The sequence below is a fragment of the Leptodactylus fuscus genome, chromosome 5 (assembly GCF_031893055.1).
Source record: "Leptodactylus fuscus isolate aLepFus1 chromosome 5, aLepFus1.hap2, whole genome shotgun sequence".
Classification (NCBI taxonomy): Eukaryota; Metazoa; Chordata; class Amphibia; order Anura; family Leptodactylidae; genus Leptodactylus; species Leptodactylus fuscus.
This window is the reverse complement of record NC_134269.1, coordinates 88946393-88957652: the sequence shown is the minus strand read 5'-3', so window position 1 is coordinate 88957652 and position 11260 is coordinate 88946393.

Below are 11260 nucleotides of genomic sequence, written 5' to 3'. Positions count from 1 at the left end.
GAGGGAGCCTCTAAACAGCCCAGTTTGGGCAAATTCATGGTGGAGGGAGCCTCTAACCAGCCCAGTTTGCACCAATTAATGGTGGAGGGAGCCTCTAACCAGCCCAGTTTGGACCAATTAATGGTGGAGGGAGCCTCTAACCAGCCCAGTTTGGACCAATTAATGGTGGAGGGAGCCTCTAACCACCCCAGTTTGGACCAATTCATGGTGGAGGGAGCCTCTAACCAGCCCAGTTTGGACCAATTCATGGTGGAGGGAGCCTCTAAAAAACCCAGTTTGGACCAATTCATGGTGGAGGGAGCCTCTAAACAGCCCAGTTTGGGCAAATTCATGGTGGAGGGAGCCTCTAAACAGCCCAGTTTGGGCAAATTCATGGTGGAGGGAGCCTCTAACCAGCCCAGTTTGGACCAATTAATGGTGGAGGGAGCCTCTAACCAGCCCAGTTTGGACCAATTCATGGTGGAGGGAGCCTCTAAACAGCCCAGTTTGGGCAAATTCATGGTGGAAGGAGCCTCTAACCAGCAGAGTTGTGGGAAAGCAGGGTGGAGGGAGCCTCTAACCAGCAGAGTTGGTGGAAATCAGGGTGGAGGGAGCCTCTAACCAGCAGAGTTGGGGGAAATCATGTTGGAGGGAGCCTAGTATTAGCAGAATTGTGCAACGCTTATGGTGGATGAGTATGAGGATGCGGAGGAATTGGAGAGGTTGAGTACAGACATGGAGTTTCATGTTGGGGTGCTTTACACAGGTGGGCACAAAAATGAAGGCTCTATCCAGTGGTGGTTCATTTTTATCAAAGTGAGCCGGTCGGCACTCTCAGCTGACAGACGGGTGCGCTTGTCAGTGATGATGCCACCGGCTGCACTGAACACCCTCTCAGATAGGACGCTGGCGGCAGGACAGGACAGCACCTCCAAGGCATATAGGGCAAGTTCAAGCCACAGGTCCAACTTCGACACCCAATACGTGTAGGGCGCAGAGGGGTCGGAGAGGACAGGGCTGTGGTCGGAAAGGTATTCCCGCAACATGCGCCTATACTTCTCACGCCTGGTGACACTAGGACCCTCCGTGGCGGCACTTTGGCGAGGGGGTGCCATCAAGGTGTCCCAGACCTTAGACAGTGTGCCCCTCGTTTGTGTGGACCGGTGAGAACTTGGTTGCCTACTGGAGGAACTGCCCTCCCTGCCGCCAACGTCACATGCTGGAAACATCTCCATCATATTCTGCACCAATTGCCTGTGGCAAGCATTGATGCGATTGGCCCTCCCCTCTACCGGAATAAAAGACGAGATGTTGTTTTTATACCGGGGGTCAAGGATAGCAAAGATCCAGTACTGGTTGTCCTCCATGATTTTGACAATACGCTTGTCGGTTGTAAAGCACCCCAACATGAACTCAGCCATGTCTGCCACAGTGTTAGTTGGCATGACTCCTCTGGCCCCACCGGAAAGTTCAATCTCCATTTCCTCCTCATCCTCCATGTCTACCCATCCGCGCTGCAACAATGGGACGATTCGAAGTTGCCCGGAAGCCTCCTGTATCACCATCACATCATCGGACAACTCTTCTTCCTCCTCCTCCTCCTCCTCCTCCTCCATTAAACGCAGTGAAGCGGACAGATGTGTGGACCTACTCTCCAGCTGTGACGGATCGGATGCTATCCCTAACTCCTCTGTGTGATCTGAGTTATCCCTGATGTCAATCAGGGATTCTCTCAGAACACACAAGAGCGGGATTGTAAGGCTCACCATCGCATCCTCAGAGCTCACCCTCCTTGTGGACTCCTCAAAGACCCGTAGGATGTCACAAAGGTCTCTCATCCATGGCCACTCATGGATGTGAAACTGAGGCAGCTGACTTTGTGGCACCCTAGGGTTTTGTAGCTGGTATTCCATCAAAGGTCTCTGCTGCTCAACCACTCTATTCAACATCTGAAACGTTGAGTTCCAGCGTGTGGGGACGTCGCACAAAAGCCGGTGTTGTGGCACATGCAGGCGTTGCTGGAGAGATTTTAAGCTAGCAGCGGCTACTGTCGACTTGCGAAAGTGGGCGCACATGCGCCGCACTTTCACCAGTAGCTCTGGAACATTGGGGTAGCTCTTTAGGAAACGTTGCACCACTAGGTTGAAGACGTGGGCCAGGCATGGAACATGTTGGAGTCCGGCAAGCTCCAGAGCTGCTACCAGGTTCCGGCCGTTATCACAAACGACCATGCCTGGGCCCAGGTGCAGCGGCTCAAACCATATTGCCGTCTCATCGAGGAGGGCATCCCTCACCTCGGAGGCAGTGTGCTGTCTGTCCCCCAAGCTGATCAGCTTCAGCACAGCCTGCTGACGTCTACCAACGCCAGTGCTGCAACGTTTCCAACTCGTAGCTGGGGTCAATCTAACAGCGGAGGAGGAGGCGGTGGCGGAGGAGGAGGCGGTAGAGGAGGACGAGGAGGGGGGTGTTCTTCTCGTGTCCCTGCCAGGAATGTTAGGCGGGGAGACGAGGTACACCGGGCCAGTTTGGGAAGCAGTCCCAGCCTCAACTACATTCACCCAGTGTGCCGTCAGTGAAATGTAGCGTCCCTGTCCGCATGCACTTGTCCACGCGTCGGTGGTCAAGTGGACCTTTGTGCAAAGCGCGGAACTAAGGGCCCGCCTGATGTTGAGTGACACGTGCTGGTGCAAGGCGGGGACGGCACACCGGGAGAAGTAGTGACGGCTAGGGACGGCATAGCGAGGTGCCGCAGTTGCCATCAGGTCCAGGAAGGCGGGAGTTTCAACAAGCCGGAACGCCAACATCTCCTGGGCCAGCAGTTTAGCGATGTTGGCGTTCAAGGCTTGCGCGTGTGGGTGGTTAGCAGTGTATTTCTGCCGCCGCTCCAATGTCTGAGAGATGGTGGGTTGTTGTAAAGAAACGCCTGATGGTGCCTTTGATGGTGCAGGAGAAGGAGATAAGACAGGACCAGGGGAGGATGAGGTAGAAGTCAACAAAGTGGCGGAGGCAGATGAAGTGGTGTCCTGGCTCGTCCTCTGGAGTGCATCGCCAGCACAGTCAGCAGTGGCAGTGGCAGAGGCAGAGGCAGTGGCAGAGGCAGTGGCAGTGGCGTGAACGGCAGGCGGCCTTTGTCCTGCCGTTGCTGCCTGCCACTGATTCCAGTGCTTGGATTCCAAATGACGGCGCATTGAAGTGGTGGACAGGTTGCTCTTCTCAGAGCCCCTAATCAATTTCGAGAGGCAAATTGTGCAGACAACACTATATCTGTCCTCGGCGCATTCCTTGAAAAAACTCCACACCTTCGAGAAACGTGCCCTCGAGGTGGGAGTTTTTCGGGGCTGGGTACGAACTGGAACATCTTGGGAGATTCCGGGTGTGGCCTGGCTTCGCCTAAGCTGCTGACCTCTGCCTCTGCCTCTAGCTACCCTTTTTGGTGCTGCACCTGCCTCAACATCCACACTACTTTCCCCGCTTGACATCCCCCCTGTCCAGGTCGGGTCAGTGTCCTCATCATCCACCACTTCCTCTTCCAACTCCTGTCTCATCTCCTCCTCCCGCACAATGCGCCGGTCAACTGGATGCCCTGACGGCAACTGCGTCACATCATCGTCGATGAGGGTGGGTTGCTGGTCATCCACCACCAAATCGAACGGAGATGGAGGAGACTCTAGTGTTTGAGCATCTGGACACAGATGCTCCTCTGTTAGGTTCGTGGAATCGTGACGTGGAGAGGCAGGTTGAGGGACAATGAAAGGAGCGGAGAACAGCTCTGGGGAGCAGGGACAGTTTGGGTTATTGTTCTGTAAAGCTTCGGAATTTTGGGAGGAAGGAAGACAAGACTGTTGGGTAATAGGAGGAGAGGAGGCAGAGTCTGACTGGCTGCTGGACAATGTGCTGTAAGCGTTCTCTGACAGCCATTGCAAGACCTGTTCCTGGTTCTCGGGCCTACTAAGGTTTGTACCCTGCAGTTTAGTTAATGTGGCAAGCAACCCTGGCACTGTGGAGTGGCGCAATGCTTGCTGCCCCACAGGAGTAGGCACGGGACGCCCTGTGGCTTCACTGCTACCTTGCTCCCCAGAACCATTCCCCCGACCTCGCCCACGGCCTCGTCCACGTCCCTTTCCGGGAGCCTTGCGCATTTTGAATTCCTAGTTAGAAATTGGCACTGTATACCAGTAGTAAAAATTGTGGGTGCACGTAACCCCAATATATTCTTTGAATTCCCAGTCAGACACTGGCACTATATGGCAGTAGCAAGAAATGAGGGTATTTATAACCCCAATATATTCTTTGAATTCCCAGTCAGACAATGGCACTGTATACCAGTAGTAAAAATTGTGGGTGCACGTAACCCCAATATATTCTTTGAATTACCAGTCAGAAACTGGCACTATATGGCAGTAGCAAGAAATGAGGGTATTTGTATTCCCAATATACTCTTTGAATTCCCAGTCAGACAATGGCACTGTATACCAGTAGTAAAAATTGTGGGTGCACGTAACCCCAATATATTCTTTGAATTACCAGTCAGAAACTGGCACTATATGGCAGTAGCAAGAAATGAGGGTATTTATAACCCCAATATATTCTTTGAATTCCCAGTCAGACAATGGCACTGTATACCAGTAGTAAAAATTGTGGGTGCACGTAACCCCAATATATTCTTTGAATTCCCAGTCAGAAACTGGCACTATATGGCAGTAGCAAGAAATGAGGGTATTTGTATTCCCAATATACTCTTTGAATTCCCAGTCAGACAATGGCACTGTATACCAGTAGTAAAAATTGTGGGTGCACGTAACCCCAATATATTCTTTGAATTACCAGTCAGAAACTGGCACTATATGGCAGTAGCAAGAAATGAGGGTATTTATAACCCCAATATATTCTTTGACTTCCCAGTCAGACAATGGCACTGTATACCAGTAGTAAAAATTGTGGGTGCACGTAACCCCAATATATTCTTTGAATTCCCAGTCAGAAACTGGCACTATATGGCAGTAGCAAGAAATGAGGGTATTTGTATTCCCAATATACTCTTTGAATTCCCAGTCAGACAATGGCACTGTATACCAGTAGTAAAAATTGTGGGTGCACGTAACCCCAATATATTCTTTGAATTACCAGTCAGAAACTGGCACTATATGGCAGTAGCAAGAAATGAGGGTATTTATAACCCCAATATATTCTTTGAATTCCCAGTCAGACAATGGCACTGTATACCAGTAGTAAAAATTGTGGGTGCACGTAACCCCAATATATTCTTTGAATTACCAGTCAGAAACTGGCACTATATGGCAGTAGCAAGAAATGAGGGTATTTGTATTCCCAATATACTCTTTGAATTCCCAGTCAGACAATGGCACTGTATACCAGTAGTAAAAATTGTGGGTGCACGTAACCCCAATATATTCTTTGAATTACCAGTCAGAAACTGGCACTATATGGCAGTAGCAAGAAATGAGGGTATTTATAACCCCAATATATTCTTTGAATTCCCAGTCAGACAATGGCACTGTATACCAGTAGTAAAAATTGTGGGTGCACGTAACCCCAATATATTCTTTGAATTCCCAGTCAGAAACTGGCACTATATGGCAGTAGCAAGAAATGAGGGTATTTGTATTCCCAATATACTCTTTGAATTCCCAGTCAAACAATGGCACTGTATACCAGTAGTAAAAATTGTGGGTGCACGTAACCCCAATATATTCTTTGAATTACCAGTCAGAAACTGGCACTATATGGCAGTAGCAAGAAATGAGGGTATTTATAACCCCAATATATTCTTTGAATTCCCAGTCAGACAATGGCACTGTATACCAGTAGTAAAAATTGTGGGTGCACGTAACCCCAATATATTCTTTGAATTACCAGTCAGAAACTGGCACTATATGGCAGTAGCAAGAAATGAGGGTATTTGTATTCCCAATATACTCTTTGAATTCCCAGTCAGACAATGGCACTGTATACCAGTAGTAAAAATTGTGGGTGCACGTAACCCCAATATATTCTTTGAATTACCAGTCAGAAACTGGCACTATATGGCAGTAGCAAGAAATGAGGGTATTTATAACCCCAATATATTCTTTGAATTCCCAGTCAGACAATGGCACTGTATACCAGTAGTAAAAATTGTGGGTGCACGTAACCCCAATATATTCTTTGAATTCCCAGTCAGACACTGGCACTATATGGCAGTAGCAAGAAATGAGGGTATTTGTATTCCCAATATATTCTTTGAATTCCCAGTCAGACAATGGCACTGTATACCAGTAGTAAAAATTGTGGGTGCACGTAACCCCAATATATTCTTTGAATTACCAGTCAGAAACTGGCACTATATGGCAGTAGCAAGAAATGAGGGTATTTGTATTCCCAATATACTCTTTGAATTCCCAGTCAGACAATGGCACTGTATACCAGTAGTAAAAATTGTGGGTGCACGTAACCCCAATATATTCTTTGAATTACCAGTCAGAAACTGGCACTATATGGCAGTAGCAAGAAATGAGGGTATTTATAACCCCAATATATTCTTTGAATTCCCAGTCAGACAATGGCACTGTATACCAGTAGTAAAAATTGTGGGTGCACGTAACCCCAATATATTCTTTGAATTACCAGTCAGAAACTGGCACTATATGGCAGTAGCAAGAAATGAGGGTATTTGTATTCCCAATATACTCTTTGAATTCCCAGTCAGACAATGGCACTGTATACCAGTAGTAAAAATTGTGGGTGCACGTAACCCCAATATATTCTTTGAATTCCCAGTCAGAAACTGGCACTATATGGCAGTAGCAAGAAATGAGGGTATTTGTATTCCCAATATAGTCTTTGAATTCCCAGTCAAACAATGGCACTGTATACCAGTAGTAAAAATTGTGGGTGCACGTAACCCCAATATATTCTTTGAATTACCAGTCAGAAACTGGCACTATATGGCAGTAGCAAGAAATGAGGGTATTTATAACCCCAATATATTCTTTGAATTCCCAGTCAGACAATGGCACTGTATACCAGTAGTAAAAATTGTGGGTGCACATAACCCCAATATATTCTTTGAATTACCAGTCAGAAACTGGCACTATATGGCAGTAGCAAGAAATGAGGGTATTTGTATTCCCAATATACTCTTTGAATTCCCAGTCAGACAATGGCACTGTATACCAGTAGTAAAAATTGTGGGTGCACGTAACCCCAATATATTCTTTGAATTACCAGTCAGAAACTGGCACTATATGGCAGTAGCAAGAAATGAGGGTATTTATAACCCCAATATATTCTTTGAATTCCCAGTCAGACAATGGCACTGTATACCAGTAGTAAAAATTGTGGGTGCACGTAACCCCAATATATTCTTTGAATTCCCAGTCAGACACTGGCACTATATGGCAGTAGCAAGAAATGAGGGTATTTGTATTCCCAATATATTCTTTGAATTCCCAGTTAGACAATGGCACTGTATACCAGTAGTAAAAATTGTGGGTGCACGTAACCCCAATATATTCTTTGAATTACCAGTCAGAAACTGGCACTATATGGCAGTAGCAAGAAATGAGGGTATTTATAACCCCAATATATTCTTTGAATTCCCAGTCAGACAATGGCACTGTATACCAGTAGTAAAAATTGTGGGTGCACGTAACCCCAATATATTCTTTGAATTCCCAGTCAGAAACTGGCACTATATGGCAGTAGCAAGAAATGAGGGTATTTGTATTCCCAATATACTCTTTGAATTCCCAGTCAAACAATGGCACTGTATACCAGTAGTAAAAATTGTGGGTGCACGTAACCCCAATATATTCTTTGAATTACCAGTCAGAAACTGGCACTATATGGCAGTAGCAAGAAATGAGGGTATTTATAACCCCAATATATTCTTTGAATTCCCAGTCAGACAATGGCACTGTATACCAGTAGTAAAAATTGTGGGTGCACATAACCCCAATATATTCTTTGAATTACCAGTCAGAAACTGGCACTATATGGCAGTAGCAAGAAATGAGGGTATTTGTATTCCCAATATACTCTTTGAATTCCCAGTCAGACAATGGCACTGTATACCAGTAGTAAAAATTGTGGGTGCACGTAACCCCAATATATTCTTTGAATTACCAGTCAGAAACTGGCACTATATGGCAGTAGCAAGAAATGAGGGTATTTATAACCCCAATATATTCTTTGAATTCCCAGTCAGACAATGGCACTGTATACCAGTAGTAAAAATTGTGGGTGCACGTAACCCCAATATATTCTTTGAATTCCCAGTCAGACACTGGCACTATATGGCAGTAGCAAGAAATGAGGGTATTTGTATTCCCAATATATTCTTTGAATTCCCAGTCAGACAATGGCACTGTATACCAGTAGTAAAAATTGTGGGTGCACGTAACCCCAATATATTCTTTGAATTACCAGTCAGACACTGGCACTATATGGCAGTAGCAAGAAATGAGGGTATTTGTATTCCCAATATATTCTTTGAATTCCCAGTCAGACAATGGCACTGTATACCAGTAGTAAAAATTGTGGGTGCACGTAACCCCAATATATTCTTTGAATTCCCAGTCAGACACTGGCACTATATGGCAGTAGCAAGAAATGAGGGTATTTGTATTCCCAATATATTCTTTGAATTCCCAGTCAGACAATGGCACTGTATACCAGTAGTAAAAATTGTGGGTGCACGTAACCCCAATATATTCTTTGAATTCCCAGTCAGACACTGGCACTATATGGCAGTAGCAAGAAATGAGGGTATTTGTATTCCCAATATATTCTTTGAATTCCCAGTCAGACAATGGCACTGTATACCAGTAGTAAAAATTGTGGGTGCACGTAACCCCAATATATTCTTTGAATTACCAGTCAGAAACTGGCACTATATGGCAGTAGCAAGAAATGAGGGTATTTGTATTCCCAATATATTCTTTGAATTCCCAGTCAGACAATGGCACTGTATACCAGTAGTAAAAATTGTGGGTGCACGTAACCCCAATATATTCTTTGAATTCCCAGTCAGACACTGGCACTATATGGCAGTAGCAAGAAATGAGGGTATTTGTATTCCCAATATATTCTTTGAATTCCCAGTCAGACAATGGCACTGTATACCAGTAGTAAAAATTGTGGGTGTATATAGCCCCAATTCTATTGCTAGGGGACTTGCAGGGTATTTCTGGGGTGAAGGTGGGGGGGCACACCGTTGGAACGGGTATCGGGGTATATATCGGGTATACGGGAATACACTGACAGTGTATTCCATTCAGGATCCTGGGAAAGCTGGGTTGCGGCGATTGAGCCCGTCAGTGCCACGTTACACTGACAAGCTTCTCCCTGGAATTTAGCTCTTACAAGAGCTGTTGGTTGTCTTCTCCTTCCTATCCTAGCCTGTCCCTGCCTACCCAGAATCTAAGCCCTAGCTAGCTGGACGGAAACCTCCGTCCTCGGTGAATTGCAAGCTCAGAATGACGCGAACCTGGGCGGCGCTGTTCTTTTAAATTAGAGGTCACATGTTTTCGGCAGCCAATGGGTTTTGCCTACTTTTTTCAACGTCACCGGTGTCGTAGTTCCTGTCCCACCTACCCTGCGCTGTTATTGGAGCAAAAAAGGCGCCAGGGAAGGTGGGAGGGGAATCGAGTAATGGCGCACTTTACCACGCGGTGTTCGATTCGATTCGAACATGCCGAACAGCCTAATATCCGATCGAACATGAGTTCGATAGAACACTGTTCGCTCATCTCTAATTATGAAGATAATCTTGTTTCCCTTAGTCCTAACAGCGGCACAATATGGGATATTTTCTGCCCCTGTGTGCTGGTAGGACAGGTGGAATTTTTATTCAGCCAATATTTAATTCACATGGATTGACCCTTAAAAAGGGCACCTCCCCCTACGTGTAAATACAAGAGTAATAAAAGATAATACAATAATAATCATAGGGTGGGAAGCCTTGTGCCGCTGTTAGGACTAAAAGAAACAAGATTAACTTCATAATCCTTCATTCCCTGTCGTCCTACCAGCGGCACAATATGGGGAGATAACAAGTAATCCCCTAGGGTGGGACTTCACCACAAACAGAGCTTAACACTGCTCGCCCAAAAGCGGTGGCTTCTGAGGTACGTGAGCTCAGACGATAATGACTCACAAAAGTCGATTCAGAAGACCAAGAGGCAGCCGCACAGATTTGGTCCAAGGGCAGAGCCCTATTCTCTGCCCAGAATGTGGAGACCGCTCTTGTAGAGTGAGCCCTTAAAAGGGCAGGCGGAGATAACCCCTGGCTGCAAAGGATGTTTTTATAGCCTCCCTAACCCATCGCGAGATGGAAGCTTTGGAACCTCCAGTATACGCCTTGACTCATCCACATGAGCTGGGCAAACCAAGTCCTTTTTGGCCAGAACGGGATTATGGCAATTCCCGAGACTTGGTCCTGTCTTATTTTCATCAAAACCTTTGGTATGATGGGAATTGGAGGGAAGATGTATATCAGCCTGAACCTCCACGGGATGGACATGGCATCCACTGCCAAGGGATTGTCCTCCTGGTACAGAGAGCAGAAGGTTTCCACCTTGGTGTTGAGTCGGGTTGCCATAATATCGACCTCCGGGAGACCCCATCATTGGACGATTTGTTGAAACACGTCTGAACTGAGTGACCATTCTCCTGATACGGTGGTGCCCCGACTCAACTGATCCGCTACTATATTCAGGGAGTCCTTGATGTAAACAGCAGATAAGTGGGATAGGTTCTTCTCTGCCCACAAGAAAATTAGATTCGCCTCTCTCAGTAGGGCTGGAGAACTGGTTCCTCCTTATATGTTGAGGTAAATCACTGTGGTCATGTTGACTGACTGCACTCTGATTGCCTTCCCTTTGAGAAAGGGGGCGAAGTGACAAAGTACCAGATAGACTGCTCTCAGCTCTTTCAAATTGGATGTTCCCTCCTCTGGGATCCTCCACTGAACTTGAATGTTTTTTTTCGTCCAGAGGGGCTCCCCATCCCGTATGGGATGCATCTGTTGTCAACAGGGTCCAACGAGGTTGAACCGAGGACCTTCTGTCTTTCAGGTGTCTCCACCATCTGAGGGACAGACAGGTATTGGGAGATAGGCAGATCTTCTTGTGCAGTCCCCGTGGAGACCTGTTCCAGGTGCTCAACATTTCCATCTGGAGGGGACACAAATGCCATAAAGCCCAAGGGAATGCCCTGGCCGAGATGAAATTAAGGGTGTACTGGGGCCAGCCAAAGCTTTTTGATCTCAACCCACTTTGTA